General features: G+C 37.3%; 1 long non-coding RNA gene across 1 annotated transcript; it reads right to left on the minus strand.

Moving 5' to 3' along the window:
- Window positions 1–5,354: 5,354 nt before the first annotated feature.
- LOC134299555 (uncharacterized) lies at window positions 5,355–19,988 on the minus strand. Its single transcript, XR_010006774.1, has 2 exons — window positions 19,870–19,988; window positions 5,355–7,723 (listed from the first exon to the last, which is right to left on the minus strand). It is a non-coding gene; the product is annotated as an uncharacterized LOC134299555 (long non-coding RNA).
- Between the last annotated feature and the right edge of the window lie 1,185 nt (window positions 19,989–21,173).

Genomic DNA, 21,173 nt, shown 5'->3' on the forward strand with positions numbered 1-21,173 from the left:
CTTGTTTCACAGTCAGCTAAACTTGGAGAGCACTGTTTTCCCACTTTCCTTGCAGCCATCCGTCCACCCCCAAAACTGCCTGAGTGATCTATACAATTATTTGGATCACATTGTAACAGCTTCTTGTGGAACAGGGGAATTGAAAGAAAGCTTCCCTACATGATTTATCAGCTTCTAAGATAATAGATTTATACTCCTTTTATTACACTTATAATTTTCTACCACTAAAAGTAACTGAAGTGAAAGAAGCAAGTTTGTGAGATCATACGTTTTATTTACATATAATGGAGAAAAAAAGGGGATATTACACTGCTCTTCTTCGGTAGCATTGCTGTATCAACTTGCTTTGACCTCAACATATGGCTCGCAAATCATTCAAACTCTGCATCAGCAGGTATTCCATTGATCCATTACCGTAATTTATAGAATTTAAGTAAATAAAAGAAATATTTGTATTTGAGAACCTAAATATAACATGTTTCCCATGGCTGTCTATGGTGAATGAAATAAAACATATTTTCCTCAAATCAAGACAACATGTTGTATCCTAAATAAAAATTCAAATTTATTCTGAAAGTGCCTGCCACACACCAATGTGGAGGGTACTTCTGAACATTTTTGCTATTGTTGGGATGTGTCAAGAACACTCAAGACCACATACCACATTGCAATATTTATTTATCCTTTTCCCTTTTTCTGCCATTTCTTTCAGCCTTGTCTCACAAGATTGACAGTGAAGCTTTACACAATATTGTTTACGCTATTCATTTTTGTTGCTAGTTTATATTGGTTTTGCTAAATTATTCTTTTGTAATCATGCACCTTTAATTTAGTACACTTTAAACAGCCTTGAATTTTAAAATACTTCAATGTGGAATAGTATTTTGTTTTCAAATTAGTTCAGTGTGTCAACCAGTGTAATTTCTGCAGCTTGTTTATTTATAATCATTTAAAAATTCAACCAACCCTGGCTGAGAAGGAAATTAAACTTTTAGGACATTTAAAAAGTTAAGTTATGTAAGTTTTTAGCAGATAGGAGACTTTTCCTCAGAATACCAGGCCTTGAGAACAAGAGAGGAAAGAAGGAATGTCATCAAAGTATCAATTAATGCAGTTATTGAAGAACAAACTGCTTCAAACTGGTTGATCAAAGACACACATATTAATTCTGGAAATTATAAAGAAGGACATAAATGCATTCTATGACACAAAGTAAACTGCTAATCCTAATTAGAGAAGATGCATGGAAAAAATGGGAGCAAACAAAGCACTGACTTATCATTTGACAATCAATGTTAAATAAGCAAAAACTATATCACAGTATAAACAATAAAAATAACAAATACAGTATATAAAAGCAGGCCTGGTTTCTGAAAGAACAGCAGTACAGGTATCAGCTACTACCTGTTTTGATTCTGCTTCGTCATCTCTATTAATTATTTATCATCTCATTCAAATAAAGATTTGCCCAAATTGGAGGCTGAGACTGTCTGCATGAGGTGAAAGGCTTGAGAGTAAAGCATTCTTGAGAACAGCCCTGGATATTTCGGCACTTCCACCCCATTTTGGGGGGAATGTGTGTGGGGCCTGCCATGTGTCGTGTGATGGTACACAGCAGGCCCCATGCTTGCCGTGCAACAAGGCAGAAAAATGGGGCAAAAATGATCCATGTGACAAGGTGGTAAATCTCTCTTTTTCTGTCCATCAACATTCCATTTTCTGTTCTTGAGTTGAGAATATAGTAACTGCTTTGGGAGATGGTGATTGAGAATTCAGACAACATGGTTTGCATGGTTAGTCCAGCAAAGTTGATGTTGGAGGATCATCACTTCAATGCTGATGGTCTTTGCTTCTTCCAGAACACTGACAAATTAGACTCTTGAGACCCTACCAAAAGAAGCAGGAGAAGCACATGCTCCAAGTTTATGCGTAGACAGGAGCTGGTCCATGAAGGGTTGCAGTAAAGTGCTTGATATAATACTGCTTCTTATTGACTCCAGCAAACCTCACAAGACAAGAGAGAAATACATGATGCAAGGAAATAAATCTCCACTAATATCTTCAGTCATGAGCTACATTTTATCCTCACTTTTGCAAATAGGGATGACTACCTTGGGACTTCTAACTTGGAAAAATGCCCTTCCTTGTCCCATATGGACAGCCGATACAGGAATGAAGATTTACCTGAGTGCTACTAAGGATGCCAGTCTATATCTTTTCTGGTTTTTGAAAAAACTTCTTGTACTGATTTAAACATTGCTTATAGCAAATCTTATCAAACTCCTTACTTGGAAACATTACTAACAAATGCAAATTGCAATTAATGGAATGTGATGCAACTGAGCAAATGAGTTGATAAATGTGTTGCTTGAGGTGGAATTGCTTGTAAATGTCACAAATCTAAAGCATGTAATGAAATTAATCATGTTCCAGAGAAAGTTAATTTAGTTCCAAACAAGAAAAACTTAAATATAGTGTAAGGCATGCCAATAACTGTCAGTCTGCAAAACTTTCAGTTTGTGTAGATATGAGGACTATTTTATTCCTGCACATTTACAGTATCTGCTTATTGTCTCTAATACCTGAATTTGGCTCCATGCTCATGAAAATTTTAATGAAGAAAACTGTCCAAGCATGGATATCACTTATGTTTTTTTTCCATAGATGTTATTAGATTACTAAGATTCTGTTGCACTTCACATTTATCAGCGAAAACCAAGCAGTCAATATTATAGTTGAATTTCTTTCTCTCCTTCTTTCTTGGGCACAAATTTTCACAGCAGAAAAAGGGAAAGGAAGTTCATATGGTTGCTTTTTATCTTGATACAAAAGGATGATTAATTATAAAAACACAACTATTTGGGAATGAATGCATTTGGAGAGAGATAAAAATGACATCTCTGAGGAACATGTCCCAGGCTAGCACACCGTGACACACTCAGACAATGGCTTACTATATCCTTTTAGTGCTTTTGTGACCTGTCCAAAAGATATTGTCCAGGTTACTGGCACTTGTGAGTAGTCCTGATAGTGGCTAGGTGGGCCAATTCTGCACATTTTCATAACAGCTCTGAAATAGCAGTTGGCTTTTCCCCATCACATAGTCCTAGTTTTGTTCCAGGTTCATGTGGCCGCATTTCACATACTTGTTTCCAAATCTGATGTGTTCCGCAAGCATGAGGACACCAAGATACTGCTCATTACTGCACTTTTCTCTGTTGATTCGTCTTTTAAAAATGCATTTGAGAGAAACCTGATCTCAAGTAATATTGCTCATTATATCCACATTACTAACTGCATTTGAAAACAATGTTTTAATTAAAGATTGTTTTATGGGTTTATTGTTTCATTTTGGCTCACATTATATCTAACACAGAGTGGAAGTAAAATGTTAAAGTGAGAAACAAAACCAATCTCTATGTCAGTTCAAAATGTGAAAAATAAATACAATGTTTAAAAATTAAAATATTAAATATTTACTGCCCCTCTTTTGGCTGTTAGGAAAGGATGGAAATTGGCTTCCTGTTCCTGAAATTAGACATTACTACCAGTATCTCTAATTATATTCCTTTCGGGGGGGGGGGGGGGGACCGATGGCAACTGCCAACAGTATTCTCTAAGTGCAATGTTTAACTGTTTCCTCCAACCAACCTCTCATCTGATTATCACAACTTAGCCTATGAAAGTTCAAAATACTGCCAGAGAAAGAGGTTTGCAATTTTCTTCCAGCATAAATACAGAAGCACATAAGTACTGTGGTTAAATATTTATATTGTCAAGGGAAGGAAAATAACAAAGTAAAAACTAAACATACTAGATCACCTCATTCCTATTGAGAAGTTCAGAAAACTAGTTGGAAAGATAATGCAACTCTTGTTAGAAACACCTGTTTAATGTGACTGGGATGAGGTGGTCTAACACTTAGAGCAGTGGTTCCCAAACTTCTTTGGCCTACTGCCCCCTTTCCAGAAAAAATATTACTCAGTGTTCTGGAAATTATTTTTTTTTAATTTTAATAGCAATTAAACAGAAAGATAAATGTACCTGTGGCCATCACTGCTCCCCTGGATTGCTGCAGTGCCCACCAGGGGGCGGTAGTGCCCACTTTGGGAATCACTGACTTAGAGGAACATATCATATCCTGGCTTGTTCATGTGATAACTGGATCATCTTCTTCAATTTATTTCAGTTAATTGTCCTTTCAATTCATAATGGCTCTATTAAAACGAACAGTAAATGCTTTCAAACTCTTTAATTGTTGATTCTGAGACGGGGAGATGAAAGAATCATAGAATCACAGAGTTCGAAGAGATCACCAGGGCCATACTATACAAACCACTGCCATGCAGAATACACAATTAAAACAATCCAGACAAATCTAGCCTTCAGTTTTTATTATCTTGGATAAAATGATGAGGTTATTGTTTTAATTTATCATATGACAAATATGGGTGGATGATATCCATAAGACTTTAAATTTAAAAATAATGTATGCTGTAATTGAATTAATTGCTTTCTCATTTTCTGAAATATAAGAACAAATGTTAACAGGGAAAACTTTATATTATTATTAAAGCTATTTTAAATCTCAGGCCAAAATTTGCTTTTAATTTTCACAAGAACATAGGATCAGCACAACACTCAGCCAATCTAATCTCTTGCCACAACCAGCAAATATACAGATGTAATTTGTATAATGTAGCTCTGGGGAAGAAATTTGCAATGGTGAGTGGTGCCTTCCATAAATGAATAGTGAAGAATCTGTTCTCATGTTTAGTACAAATTTGAAAGAAGCTTTTGAAAGTGCTAATCCCATACCCTAAATATGTATAACAGACCATTCAATGTTCAGACTAAAGCCAATATTTTTACAACTTAGTAGACATTTGTTTCCATTGGAAGCAAATAGCTTACAATATGGGACATCAGAAAGTCTGAAAATGGACATGTTCAGAATCTTCCCGATATTATTTGATACAGGATTTGCTCCCTATAAAATGCAAATATACATGTAGACAAAGATTTTTGGTGAGACACATAAAATTGATACATTTGTTCAAATAACTTCTTTCAGTTCATGTCCTCCTTATCTTTGCCACCGCATCTCTCCCTACGAACCAACACAGGCTCTGAGATCACAAACACGGTTGGTGGGGACGAAGGAGAGGGCCTTCTCGGCGATGGCTTTGGAACTCTCTCCCCAGGGAAATCACATTAACCCTCACCTTGGCTACACTCCATAAAGACATGAAAACATAGGTGTTTCTATGTGTCTTCAAATAACATGTTAGTTGTAACAATCTCTGCCCAGTCCTAACTTATTTATTGCTCCAGTTTCTAGCACTTTACTCCCAGTCTTGGTTCTAATGTTCTGCGTTTTTGCACAAGCCCTGTCCTTCCCCTCATTTGCAATTCTCAGTAGGCTCATTTTTGGTTCTGTGAGGCTGATTGATGTATTTTATGATGTTTTTATTGTCTTGGTTTTAATTATTTTAATTATGCTGATTTTGTAATATGTTTTAATTTTGTACCATGTATTTCTTGTTTACTGGGCTTGGTCCCAATGTAAGCCACCCCAAGTCCCTTCAGACAGATGGAGGCGGGTTATAAGAATAAAGTTATTATTATATTATTATTTCTGGTGAAGAAGAAGATAAATAATACCCATTCAAACACACACTCAGTCACACACACACACACACATCCTATAATAGTCCAAAATCAGACATCGGTTTTTGAGTTCTTCTAAAATGATAAAATATGCCACAACGTTGTTTAATGTATGGATCAAAACATTTACTTCACCTGTTTACCTATGGCAACCCTGCCATAGTTTCAGCAAACTGAATGACTTCTTATCAAAAAATTCTTATCAAGCAGCTGGTTTTCACTGACCTGAAGTTAGCTGTGGGTTATTTTGAACTGTGATCATGTCAGCTACAAGTCAGCTTTCTATTGCAATGTGACTGGCTGATATTAAACACAGATAGTGAAATGTGACAGATCACATTTCACTACCTTACCTGCTTAAGTTTTTTGCTAGCATTGACTATACTTCCCTTAATTGACTGACAATTCAGGGGAGTCATTATAGTTAGTTAATTTATGTTTTTATTTACTATGCCACCTTTATCCTAAAGTGAGACCCAAGGCTGCTCTCAAGTATTTCCTATTCAAATGTTATATTTCTTCACATTTACATTATTTTAATACCTAATACATATCATGAAAATTATATCACACTTTTTAATCATTATATTAAATACATTATAATGTCAACAGTTTCATTACATAAACTTAATTACTTTTTTTAAAAAAATCCTTCATTTCTTCTATATCATATTTTCTGTACTATTTTTCTGGGTGCTTTGAGCAGATCTTCTATGAATTGACTTCTGATATTGATCTCCCTTCTCATTGTGGATGTGCTTGTCTTGGGTTGAATGAAGCTCTAATTAAAATTGGTTTTTCTAAGAATATAAACAATACTACCACTATCATCTTTACTAACAATAATAATCTCTCCCTTGATTAAAGGGTAAGACAAAAGGACAGCAATGCAAGCCCAGGTCAAAATGACTAAGGCTGTTGGTCATTTCCAAGAATGATAGCATAGAAATTACATAAATATAAGAAAGTAATGAAAGTTGATGAACACAAAGTACAGTGATACCTTGAGTTAAGAATTCACTTCATTCTGTGACTGAGCTCTTAACTCAAATTGCTTTTATCTCAATGCAAATTTTGAACTGAATGCATTGAAAAGCTATTAATCCATTCTAGCCTCTGAACCTCCTCAATTTTTGTCACATGTTTTAAAATAAGAAAATGTAATTTATAAATAACAAATCTATATATATAAATGAGTGATGGCATCACGGTGACCAACAAAACAACAAAACAACAGGCCCCCCAACCTCGAAATTTGACAACACAACCCATCATCCACGCCTCTAGGTTGATACAACAAAAAGAAAAGAAAAGTAAAGTCCTAATTAGAGGGAAAGGAATAATTGTTTTTATCCAATTGCTGCCAGTTAGAGGACTAATCTCTGCCCACTTGGTCTCCTAGCAACCCACTCAGCCCAGGGGACAGGCCGAGTTAGGCCTCACTTAGGTCTCTTTCACAGATTATCTAATTTGCACTGGATTATATGGCAGTGTAGATTCAAGGCCCTTCCACACAGCTATATAACCCATTTATAATGGACTTAATGTCAGGAGAAAACCTTAACTACCACCAATTCCTCAATACTTTATTTCCCATACCACCATACAACGTGTGGCCGGGCATAGCGTGTCACTGGAGGAGGGGCCTCCAGCTGATGGCACAGAAGAAAAGATGGAAATGTTTTCCCAGCTTCCCCTGTTTGCTCTGGCCCCATTATGATTGTGAGATTCTGCTAGTTCTTGCTTTACCAGGCAGAGGTCTGTTTTGAACATTATATGGCAAACAGTAACATCTGGAAATATAAAGTTTCTTTAAATTGCACTGCTATGATTAATAACAACCCTATTGTGACCTTCAGTTTAATAAAACCCTGCTGTTATATTGTAGTGTAAAATATGGTATTTGGTTTTTTTTAAATGGATTTCCTTTTGTATCACTGGATTAAAAAAAAAAATAACAGACACCAGCAGGTGTTCCTTATTTGGGTTCAAATGCTGAAAGCTTCTTCCAGTTGATGCCTATTGTTAGCAGATTCATCCAGGCAGATCATGCCTGTAATAAGTAGAGAGATCCCCAATTAGAATTCATCTTAAGAAAACCAAGTTAAAAAATAGATGAAAGACAGATAATTGTGTCAAAGCAGCCAGCATAGTCCATCTGCACATTTATTGCAAGAATTAACAAATGTGAGTTTTAAATGTAAATATACATAGTATATACATAGTATATTCAGAAATGTAGTACTTTTACCTTTCTAGGTTGCTTTAGGCCACTAACATATCTCCAAAGAATCCTCATTTTAAATATATCGATCTATGATAGCAGCCCAGAAAGATGGAAGATAGGTGAAAGCTTAATCAAAATAATGCAAGGCTTACCAATAACATTTAGTTTTAATTCCTTTCCTTTCCTACTGAGAACCTTCTTTGTATATTTAATTTTCATGTGTGCAGGAGTGGATACATGACTCATAACATTAGAAATTCTTCACAAAAAGCTATGAGATAGCTACCACCAGCACCAATTAAATTTCAAGGTAAGTGTTGACTTTGTCATCAAAGTTTATCGCAACAATTCAGCATAAAAGGAAAAGGAAGGGAGAAGGTATCTTGTAACACCTTTCCCTGATTTATTTTAGCATGAGCTTCCATGGATTTCAATCCACTCAATTAGATGTACTGATGGAGTACAGTATTAAAGTCTGAGGTTTTTCTGGAGTTACACAGTTGTGGGAATGGGATCAGACTATCATGTGTCACAGAAAAATGCAAATTTGGCACTAGCCATAATTGTGGCATTTTCAATGAATTGCAAAAGATCATACAGGTGCGTCAAGCAGCTGACCTTGAGGTATCAAAGCAATATTTTATGTTTACCTGAAGGTCACTTCCCTTCCAGTAGGGAACCTTTTTTGGAAGATAATTATATTGCTACATAGCCAGCTCTTATGAGAATCCACAGTAAATATAGCACTTCTCTGTGGTGCAGTAGAGAGGAAGACAGGTAAGTAGAGTAGAGTAGAATGCCTAGGTCCTTTCCTGAAGGGGCATGGCGGGAGAAACAAGCCACCACAGTCATAATGGCGTGCATAGTAAGAGGAACCTCCATCAATTCCGTCATGTTATGAATGCCTGAAAGACAGGCACACAAGGTCACATCCTGACTACAGGACATAATCAAGCTGCAAATTAACATACAGTTATTGTATGTGCAGTAAATGTATGTGGGCGAATCACACATGGAGCTGTTGAACATGATAGAATCCAGCCAGATTAGGTTGGTGTAATGTGGGAAATGAAGATTAGTCTTCTGTCACATGATCCCTGGCAGACCTCAGACGAATGCCAATATTGTTCACGTTGCTATACTGCAATTGCAACAACTGAAAGGTTCCTAATATGATGCTGGAGGACAACCAATTTAAACTAGTTTTAAAGGAAAATTCAAAATGTCAGAGTTAAAGAAACAGATATTATTATTATTATTATTATTATTATTATTATTATTTACAAAAAACAGCAGGAAAAACTCAGGACCTCAAGATTGAACTTCAAAGACTCTGGCAGAAACCAGTGCAGGTGGTCCCGGTGGTGATCGGCACATTGGGTGCCGTGCCAAAAGATCTCAGCCGGCATTTGGAAACAATAGACATTGACAAAATTACGATCTGCCAACTGCAAAAGGCCACCCTACTGGGATCTGCGTGCATCATCCGAAAATACATCACACAGTCCTAGACACTTGGGAAGTGTTCAACTTGTGATTTTGTGAAACGAAATCCAGCGGATCTATCTTGTTTGCTGTGTCATAATAAAATAATAATAATAATGCTTCATCAGTTTAGGAGTGGTCAAATTTCAGGTTTCCAGATGTAATTTAATTGTAATTCCTAGCAGCTACAGAAATCATAGACACTGGTGAAAATTTTCAGCCATTATCATCTAACAGTTGGAGGACTGAACTTATTCCTTCTTTAGAGCTTTTAAACAATACTGGCTGTTGAGGTTGCTGTTTTTTGGGTTGTTTTTACTACAATAAAATAAAATAAAATATGAATTAATTACTTTCCTTGACCTGCACTATCAAGTTTCAACTCAGTTTCAGCTTTATAACTGAACTCAATTGGACAGAGAAATATGATGGTGAAATGCTTTCCTAAGATTTTCTTCTATATGAAAAAGCAAATAATTTGGTAAATGTGACAGCCTGTTTTCTTTCTGTGTGTTCGCGTGCATGTGTGCATGTGAGTGTGTGTGATATCTTCTGACATATACATTCTGTAGCTGGAAAGATGTGAAATGATTAATGAAGAGGCATACATCTTAATTCTTTTAACTTGTACCATGTGTCTGTCACTTAACATTTGTCAGTTCTCTGTCATTACCTGTGAACAAATGGTCCTAGTTAAGCAAAGGAGAAGTCCTGGAAACTATGAAAAGGTGAATTAATACCTAGGATATTGTCAGCTTCATTTGTTACTGTTAAAACAAATTGTCTGGATTATTTAAGATCAGAAAACTGTCATTATACCACATGACCTTCCTTAACCTAACCATTTGCACAACAGAGAGAGAGAGAGAGAGAGAGAGAAGTTTTACATAATACAAAATTGAAAAATCTGGCTGTGTAATCAGAGCCAGAGTTATGCCTGTTTGGACAAATAGGGTGGTTTGTATAAATCCTTTGCACCAATATAACAAAATATTGAATATGCAGGGAAAAATATCATATCCTATCCTTATACCAACAAATGGGCACCACTGATGCACCCATTCATCATCAGCAATCCCTCGTGACTATGATTGCCTTCCAAGTGAAGGGTCCGTAGATCACTGTAGAGACCTATTCTTGATCTGCATGTTCTTCCACAGTGAGGTCACTGGTTTCCAGGTGGAAGGTGGTCCCGGTCAGGATTGGCTTGATATGCCTTCCTCTTGAAATGTTTCACCTTCCATTCATGACTACAGCACTGTTGGTAACAGCTGACCTCCATTAGAACACTCAAGGGCCAGGACTTCCCAGTTCTTGATGTCTATGCTACAGTTTTTAAGGTTAGCTTTAAGCCATCTTTAAATCTCTTTTTCTGTCCGCCAACATTCCATTGTCTCTTCTTGAGTTGAGTATAGTAACTGCTTTGGGAGACAGTGATCGGGCATTTGGACCACTTGGACAGTCCGAAGTATATCATCAAGGATCATTGCTTCAATGCTGGTGGTCTTTGCTTATTCCAGAATGTTGACATTTGTCCGCTTGCCTTCCCAAGAGATTTGCAGGATTTTTCAGAGGCAAAGCTGGTGGAATTGTTCCAAAAATTGAGTGTGACAACTGTAGATGGTCCACGTTTCACAGCTGCATAACAGGATTGGGAGGAAAATAGCTTTATAAACAAGCATCTTGGTATCGCTACAAATGTCCCAATCCTCAAACTTTTTCTGCTTCATTTGGAAAAATGCTGCACTTGGAGAGCTCAGACGGTGCTGTATTTCAGTGTCGATGTTGACTTTTGGGGAGAAGTAGCTGCCAAGGTAGCAGAAATGGTCAAATTTTTATAATGTTATGCCATTATGCTGTATTTTTGACATTGTAGAGGAATTGGCTGGTGCCTGCTGAAAGAGCACTTCGGTTTTCCCAATGTACAGTAAGAAATCAAGCTTTTTGTATGCTTCTGCAAAGGTGTTTAGAGTGGCTTGTAGGTCTTCTTCTGAATGAACATAGACTACATTATCATCAGCATATTGGAGTTCTATAACAGATGTTGTTGTGACCTTGGTTTTAGCTTTCAGTCTGCTGAACGTAAATGGTTTGCCATCTGTCCGATAAATGTTTTCTACACTAGTGGGTAGCTTCCCATCAACAATGTGCAGTATCATAGCGATGAAGATGTAGAATAAGGTTGGGGCAATAACACACCTGTTTGACAACTTATTCCACCTTAAATAGGCCACTTTGGAAGCCATTACTGTCCAAGACTGTTGCCATTATGTCATCATGGAGGAGCCACAGGATGTTCACAAATTCGTCAGGGCATCTGATATTTTGGAGGATGGTTCAAAAAGCACTGTGATTCACTGTGTCAAATGCCTTTGCAAGGTCAATGAATGCCATATACAGAGGTTGATTTTGTACCCCGCATTTTTCTTGGAGCTGTTGCGCAGTGAAGATCATATCTACTGTTCCTCTGGAGGGGTGGAAGCCATTCTGGGATTCTGGGAGGGTGTCTTCTGAGATAGGTAGAAGGAGGTTTGCAAGGATTCTTGCCAGAATTTTCCCAGCAGAGGTTAGAAGGGAGATACCTCCATAGTTTCCACAGTGTGTTCTGTTCCCCTTTTTGAAAAGGGTAATGATGGTGGTATCCTTGAAATCTGCTGGGATTTTCTCAATTGCCCACACTTTTTCAATGAGCTGGTGGGGTTGTTGTGTCAGTGTAGGTCCACTCTCTTTAAATATTTCAGCAGGGATCCCATCAGATTCACTGGCTTTTTAATTTTTAGTTGGCTGATGGCTTTGCTGACTTTCTTCAAACTAGGCAGTGCTGCAAACTCATCCTTTTTTTTTTTTTGGTAGGATTTGCAAGAGAACATCTTTGGCCAAGTGGGAGCCGTGGTTAAGGAGGTTATGGCAGTGCTCTTTCCAATGTAGTGCAATTGATTTATCTTTCAGAAGTTTGATTCCATCTGATAAATGTAGATGGTGTATTCCATGATTTGCTAGGCCATGGATAACATTTGTGATGTTAAAGAATCCCTGTGCATCATGGACACATGCAGAATGTTGGATTTCTTGAGCCTTTTTTGTCTATCAGATGTTCTTGAATTCTCTGGTGCTTCTTTGGGCCTCGGCTTTTACACTGGCATAGAACATTTTCTTAGCAGTACAGTTGGTGTCTCTCTGTCATATTTGGAAGGCTTTCCTTTTCTTATCAATTAACTGTTGGATCTCATTATCATTTTTATCAAACCAGTCTTGATGTTTTTTAGTTTGGCATCCAATGGTTTCTTCCAAGGCTGTGATGATGGAGGTCTTTATTTCAATGTTCCTCAACATTTTCATGGTGTTCTATGGGTAGATGATACTTTAGTGTTATCTGAAGAAGGGCTCGTTTGGAGGGCTCTTGAAGGGCTTGGGTGTTCATTTTATGCCTTATCTTTCTTCCTTGGAGTCTGCAATTGGGGGCGATCTTGATGGCCTTCATGGATCAAATTAACCTGTGGTCTGTACAGGAGTTATCAGCACCAGTCGTGGCTCTTGTGAGAAGCACATCGCGGCAGTCTCTGGCACATATAATTATGCAGTCTAAGAGGTGCCAATGCTTTGACTGGGGGTACTTCCATGATGTCTTAAGCTTGTTGGTCTTTGTATAACAAGAAACACTTTATTTCTGAACACTCTCTGCATGAGTCAGAACACTGGAATATCAGTATTTTTATTTCATAGATAATCTCCATGCACAGAAAGAGCTCTCCTCCTCAGAGATTATTCAGACAAGAAGAGTCGCACAAGCAACAATAAGGGGGATCGGAGCTGTAATACTTCTCTTTTTTGCATATCTGCAGATCTGTTGGAACACCTGATTAGAGATAAATGATCTCTGTGGGCAAAAAGGGTGGAGTGTGTGTATGGCTCAAAATTTCTGATTATTGGGAACTACAGTAGTAATAAAACAAAATAGAAGAGACCAAAGGATTAAAGGCAGAAAATCCTCATGCCATATTATAAGAAGAGTAGAGTTCCTCTCAAACATTAGGTAAATGTCTACATGTAAAGAAAGTAGGGGAAAGGGAAAAAAAAACCCAGCAAATTTTAGGACAGTAAGGATAACATTCATGGTCAGTGACTGCTTAAGATTTTGTCTCAACGTTTTGTTGGATAAATATGGGGAAAGAACCTAAGCACATAGATAGGTATAAGGGTTCAATGAGCTTGGGCAAACAAGGTAGACTTCATTGAATATAAACCAGCTGGACAATTTTGCACAATTTTTTAGAGTTCTACTTGCTGAAAAATGAACTCTATTTTTATTTTTATCATTTTTATGGGGGTAGGATCATCAGTTTGATACATGAAGTACATTTCTGGTGTGTGACCTCGAATTCAAGTAGCTGTTCCTTTGTATTGCATGGCTTTTCTTTAGTTTTTATTCATCATTTTTCAAAAAGTTTATTTGCAAATATATAAACCTGCAATGGAGCAAGGAGAAAAATATAATGAATAAAATGTCAAGGAAATGAAAATATATGATCTGTGATCTCCAAAGGGAGTGTACCAAACATTACCCACAAACTCTTGGTAGAACACAAAAGAAACCAAGGAAACTACAGAGGTTATTGCAATATATTATAATGTTATGTCAGTTAGTATCCCCCTTGCTCTCAGTCCACTGAAAAATATGGCCCTCTGGGAATAAATGGATACATTTCTTCTGGAAACACACATACACATTCTTATAAAATGCTAATAGTAGAATGTATAGCACTTTTATTATCATCAATGATCTATTCACTGACAAAAAGCATTTGAGTTAATGGGAGAAGACTGTTAAAACTCTTGACTGGAGAAATCTAATGCTAGAAAATTCACTCCAATAATGATGCGAAATCAACACACTCATGTGACATTTTAGGAAGAGTACAGCTGAATGCGTTCCTGGACTAAATGAGGAATACATGTGTAACTTGGATCTACTCCCTAATGTGTGAAGTGGGAGGGGAGGAGAAGGCCAGTGTCTCACATCTGTGGTTCCTGTAATCCAAACTGGCATTTATATCCAGTAAAAAGCCATAGAAAACATTGTCCAGCTCCTCTCTTCAGTTTTCTACAGAGACTTAGGTAACTGGGTTTCCATCCAACTTTGAAGCATACTGCATACCGCCAAAATGCTTATCAGTACCTGTCTGAAATGGCCAAACAAAACCCAAAGTGAGAACAGTTGATGTAAGTTTCAGAAGCCACTGTGGAAAACATAATGCAAAGAACAAAAAGGAGGGACAGCCTTTGTGATGGCACGCCCGAGCCTTTGAGAGAACTATGGTGTATGGTTTTACTCGGGGGCTATCTGAATACCTTCTGTTGAGATCAGGTCCCTTAACATAAAGGCACTTTAGGCAGGATGAAAGTTAACCAAAACAAGTTTACTGGAAGTAGAAAGATGAAAGGGCTAATTCCACCCAGGACTATGGAAAGATAACTTAAAACAATACATTACAAATGGAGAATTTGTTGAATGCAGTCATCTTTCTGGGATTCTGGAAATCTCTGATGCAAAGGACTTGGTCTCCTCTTTGTGAAACTTGGACTAGCTACAAGTTTCTGGTGTCACTGGGACTGGTAGTATATGCAGTGTGTACTGTATGTGGTAAGAATGCCCGTTTGAATTGCTGGGGCCTAAAAATTCCAGACAATATCCAGGCCTCAAACTCTGTAGCTCTAATACAGAAAGAAAGGAAGGCCTAGCAAGAAGGCTCTGTGAGGCAAATGGACTGAACTAATAATGATAATAATAATAATAATAATAATAATAATAATAATAATAATAATAATTTTATTTTTATACCCCACCCCATCTCCCCGAAGGGACTCGGGGCGGCTTACATGGGGCCAGGCCCAGTCCATAACAATAAAACAAAGCAATAAAACAGATCAAATAACAATAAAAACAAGTCATAAAAAATCACATACAAGGACAAAAGATAAAATCTTGGATAAAATCTGGAGGAACCTGGGCCAAAGTGCTAGTTTGTCAAAATCATCAGGAAGGGCTGGATTATCCAAATTGTTGTCACCTTCAAGGTGCTGGAAGAGGCGTAAATACAGGACTATTATTGGAAATGCAACAGGTCAGACTTACTGGATCAGTTATCGAAGGCCTGCTGGAAGAGCCATGTTTTCAGGCTCTTCTGAAAGGAGAGGAGGGTAGCGGCCTGCCTGATCTCCCTGGGAAGCAAGTTCCAGAGCTGGGGGGCCACGACGGAGAAGGCCCTCTCCCTCGTCCCCACCAACCACGACTGCAAGGCTGGTGGGAGCGAGAGGAGGGCCTCTCCCGATGAGCAAAGAGATTGTGCAGGTTCATAGGGGGAAATACGGTCCCAAACCGTTTAGGGCTTTGTAGGTAATGACCTGCACCTTGAATTGGACTCAGAAAATAAACGGCAGCCAATGGAGCTCCTTGAACAGGGGAGTAGAATGCGCCCTGTAATTTGCTCCAGTTAGAGGAAAGGCAGAGCCAAGACTTCACAGCCTTGTTTATATCGCTTCCAAAGTAGTACATAGGGCAATCTTATTGTGAGGATTGGATTTCAGTTGTCTCTTTTTTACGTGGTAATTAATACTTCTCCTGGTGCTCCTCTTTCCCTCCCTCCTTCCTTCCTTCCTTCTTTCCAAAGCAAAGTCATTTCCTTCAGAAAGGTTGAATGACTGACTGACTGACTCTTGCCCTCGGTCACATGCATTGCTGCCTATCCCCTCCACTGTTGTACACAAGAAAAGAGGAACGCAATGGAAATTGCCCAATATAAGGTAACTGTAGTTCGTCAGTACATCTATCAAAATACCTTACCATACTAAACCGAATACCATCTTATTTTACTTGTAGAAGTCAAGCAGAGTCAGCCCTAGTTTGCCCTTCAGTGGGTAATCATAAGGGAATTGTGAAGATTGCCTGGTACAGCTAGGAAATAATTTTTCCTGGAAGAATATTGGCTGGAAATGCCAATGATTTGATTGTGTAAAAGTCATATTCCTGAGTTCCTTATATCTCCTAAACTGCGATAAATTTAAATTCTATTGTATTCAAGCTAACCAACTATGGTGAACCCATAGTGGAAAAAAAAAGTTCTCCAAAGCAATTTTTTTACTGGATAGAGAAAATCAGCATATATTAACTGCTATATTAACTAACACAAATTCATGACTTGAATGTTAAACATTTTCTATAAGGAATAAATGATTCACAGTTAGAGATTCAGTATGACATAGCAGTAGAATATTGCATTTCTTATTGAAATGCATTTACAACAGGGGCCAAAGGAGAATTGTCAAGGCTGTAGTTCTGTCTGGAATAGCAATATATGAAAATTGACTGCGAGCATTCAGATATCAATTCAGAATTCAGAATTGTAATGGCAGAACGAAAAGATATTGACTCATAATGTCAAGGAATTATTCTAACTCTATTTGAAAATTGCTCATTAGTTTGCTTAGGGATAGTTAACATGTACAACAATTGCTCTGCTGCGGTTGTATACTTTAACAATGGATTTAAAATCCTAAATCTGTCACTGCTTTCTACCTAAAATGCTCCTAGCTGGGCCACTTTCTCGTCAAATGCTTAAAGACTAATGATCACTCAAGGCAATTTTTTTCTGCCCTTATCAATATCAAATCTGTACTAGTCATCATTCCCAGCTTTGGCCAATTGCATTTCCATTTATTTAATGCAGGTTATTTCTTTAAAGGCTCATTAAATTTGAACCAGCTAGAAAAGAAGAGTACTTTGCTGAAGGGAATTTTTTTCCTATGACATTTTAGATTTTTTGTAACAAGAATCACATTCCACACATTGATATTTGTGAATCCTATTGAAAAAGCAACTAAAATTAATTCTGGTGTGGTGTAAGTATGGTGTGATGATGACCCTGTGGGGATATCACAGTGAATCATTGTGATGTTCAGCAGTAACTTCTGTTCTACATATATATCCTATACATTCGTATGAAAAACAGTACAGGAAATTTCCTAACAACCCAATCCAGGTGATGACCCTAGTGCTTGGAAAAGTTACTTTTCTGGACATCAACTTCTAACATTCCCATACAATATGTGGGGTTGCTATCAAAAAAATTAATCAGCTTTCCACCTTCACTTACTGGGGCTGGAAGGCATTTGCCACCTCCAATGAGTGAGACCATTCTGAAAATAGATTTGAATGGAACAATTTTCAGGGGCAGGGCCTGCTCAAGATTGCTGTCTGCCTCAAGAATTCATTCTGATTTTGATGGTGACCCACTCTCCTGCCCACTTAACAGTATCCTTTTTGGGTCACCTTCAGAACTGGGTAGGAATTTCCCCCTCTATGTTCTAGGGGATTTTTTTCGCCTACCCTATACTGTTTCTATATGGGCTGATTTGGTTTGTGGGTTGTTTAAATAGGCCATCATGCAGGAAACAGGGATGGGCTCACATCTTGGTGTACACCTAAGGCACCCTTTTGTGATGTAGGACAGGAACGGAAAACCCACCTGTGGTTTAAACAACCAAAGTGAGGGTGAACAGAAATATCCTTGGAGCAGGGAGAGTTCTGGCCTTGATAAATCTCCAGGAGTTGGGGAAGAACTCTCCATGCCATTTTCCTGATTAGTTGCCTTGGAAACAGTTTACTATATCTGGGGACCCAGGTGTCTTGTACAAGTTAGCTGAGGTACAGGTCTTAGATGTCCACTGACACAGTTTATAACACATTACGATCATACCATTTAGAATTGGTTTGCAGGTTACAAAAGTTAAATAGGTAACATTAATAAAAGTTGCCCATATTTATCCCATACTGTTGTGTGGTCTTGTTATTTTGGAAGTTGGGGGACAATATGATTTGAAAAAAATCTAAAATGCCGCAGCATGAAAGAAAGACCCCTTTAGCAAAGTACACCTCTTTTCTAACAGGTTTAAATCTAATTATTCTTTTTAAAAGGTAATAACAATTTGCAGTGGCTTTATGGAAATGGAATTGTTCAGAGATTAAAGAGATGGGTAATAAAGATTTAGTATTGATAAGAGCAGCAAAATTGTCTTGCATGATCATTAAGCATTTGACAAAAAATTGGCCCAACTAGGATCATTTTAAACAGAAAGTGCTGGCAGAAAAACTAAAACACACCAGTGGTTGCACAAGTTAAATGTTCTTAAGCAGACTAATGATAAATTTTCCATTTTCTGATATAGTTAAAATATTATAATAATTCTTTTGCATTATGAATTACTGTATTCACATTCTGTCATGACAATTATGAATTCAGAATTGATATCAGAATGCTTGCAGTCAATTTTCATATGTTATTATTCCAGGCAGAATTATAGCTATAACAATTCTTCTTTTGCCTACATAGTAAAGGTATTTCAATAAAAAAGCAAAATTTACTGCCATGCTATATTGAAACTGTAACTGTGTAAGAGGAAATTGTATCTCAATATTTCCAAATGGGAAATATTTAGATGGATAAATAGAAAAATGATTAAGCATTAGACTAGCCCATTAACATTTTATAGAGGCTTATATGAGGCAAAAAGTAAGATTGTAGAATGCATGTCAGAGAAACATCACCTAAGACCTATTCAGTTATGGAATATGTTGTCTTGGAGTATGGTGAAGTCTCCATCTTTGGAGATCTTTCATCAGATAACTATCAGGAGTGTTTTGATTCCTGCATGGCAGGGAGTTGTACTGCAGAGCCCCTGTAGCCTCTTTCAACTCTATATTTCTATGTTTCTAAAGATAAGAACAAATATCAGCATTCTGAAAGAAAAAAAGACCACCAGAAATGAAATAATGATTCTCTCCTGTCAAATTCGCTGGACTGGCCACATTATCTCAATGTCCAATAACTAACTCCCAAAGCAAATACTTTATTCTCAACTTAAGAATGGAAAATAGAATGTCAGTGGACAACAAAAGAGATTTAAAGATGGACTCAAAACTTTTTTAAGTGCTATAAACTACACCAAGAATTGGGAAGCCTTGGCACTTCAACTATTAGAACTAGAGATCAGCTTACCAATGGTGTTATGAAGTTTGAAAAGGCATGAATAGAGGGCCAAGGGGAGAAACATGCCAAGGGGAAGACACATCAAGCAAATCTTTGTCATGACCACTTTCCATTTGGAAATCTAAGTCCTTAACGTGAAAGACACTGGGAATCTAGAATAGTTCTTCAGTCATTTATGGATACACAACCAAGACTCCACCTCTGGAAGACAATCGTACTTGGCCATGAGTGATCCCCCTTGATGATGATGGAGTAATTTCAGCTGAAATTATCCTTAGTTAATATGATTTTGATAAAGCAATTGTACTGGAATGATCTTTCTCTTATACCTTTGATGATACCTCATTTCAAAAATTACTTTAAAAATATAGTCTGGCACCCCATTCAGTACTTGTGAGATATATACTCATGATCTTGTAACTGCTGGCGATTCTGATTTCTGACCTTTAATTGATTAATGTGACCTCACAAATCAATCGTATGTGCTTGGCTGAGCCCAAGCTGAGGTGTTTCTGAGGCATTGTGATCAGTTCAGTAGGATCTCCCAGTGAACTTCCTAGAAGCTCTTATCAGATTGGGAATGGTCAAGGATTCTGGAATGCGAAGTCCTATTGGATAGAATAAGAACCATTGTTCTGTTCTACATCTCTTTTTTATTTCTCAGAACAATTTATTACTGAAAACAAACCCAAAGATTCAGAAAAGCATGTTGTGCACTTTCCTTGTTCCATATCTTTAAAGTACAGCATTAGAATTTTCCAGCTAAGGATTCTGAGCACCCCACCAAGCTTCGTATTTTGGGATATGCTAGAATGGAGCCATGACAGTTAAAGTGCTATATGACTACTATAATTATGTGATGTGAATAAGCTCTAAGTGGACTTTTAACAGATTACCAATCCCTGACATAGCACCACATAAATATATTCACTGGTTAAAACCAATTGGAGTTGAATCTCTTCCAACTTTAGTATTCTTCCCAGCGCTACCAGACTCAACAAAGGTGTAGTCCTGGAAAAGTGCATTAAAATTCCATATGGCAACAAGGGACTGTCAACAAAGCAAACATGAAAATGGATTAATTGGCTCAGTACCAATTTTCAAGAATGGAAAAAATAGGTGATAATCATAAATATATTTTGATAAGGTATTTAACAACCCCTGAAGGGGTCAATCTCTTTTTTAAAAGGTGTGCACTTAGCGCTGAATTGTATTTGATAACTTGTGCACCACCCCACCCCCGTACTTTCCTGCTGCTCTTGCAGTTAGGTTACTCTTAAGCTTGGAGTCAATTTACTGTATAGATAGAAATTCAATTCATATTCATGCAAATTTTATGAACCAAAGGTTAGTTGCTCAAATTGCTTGAGAAGTAGGAGGAAATAAAACACCTGCTATTTGTTTTAATGAATCTTTATTTAAAAGAAAATATTTCATGCATTTTGTTGTCAAATCTGTTTTGTTTCTAAGTGCTGCAGTGAATATTTGGAAACTGCAAAAACAAAAAAAACAAAAAAACAGGCTGCTTCTTTGTGTGATTCTGTTTTAGAAATAGGTTTACACTGGTGTCAATCATTGATGAAGAATGTTTACCTCCATGGTTTTTAACAAAAAAAAAGATTATCCATGTACTTTAATATGATGCTCTAGATATTAGTCCCCCTCCCCTTCTAAAAATGAAAAAATATTTTAAAAGCGAAGGAATGATAAATCTGCTGGAAGAACATTAGTATTTCAGTCTCCATTCT

Source organism: Anolis carolinensis, chromosome 5 (assembly GCF_035594765.1).
Source record: "Anolis carolinensis isolate JA03-04 chromosome 5, rAnoCar3.1.pri, whole genome shotgun sequence".
NCBI lineage: Eukaryota > Metazoa > Chordata > Lepidosauria > Squamata > Dactyloidae > Anolis > Anolis carolinensis.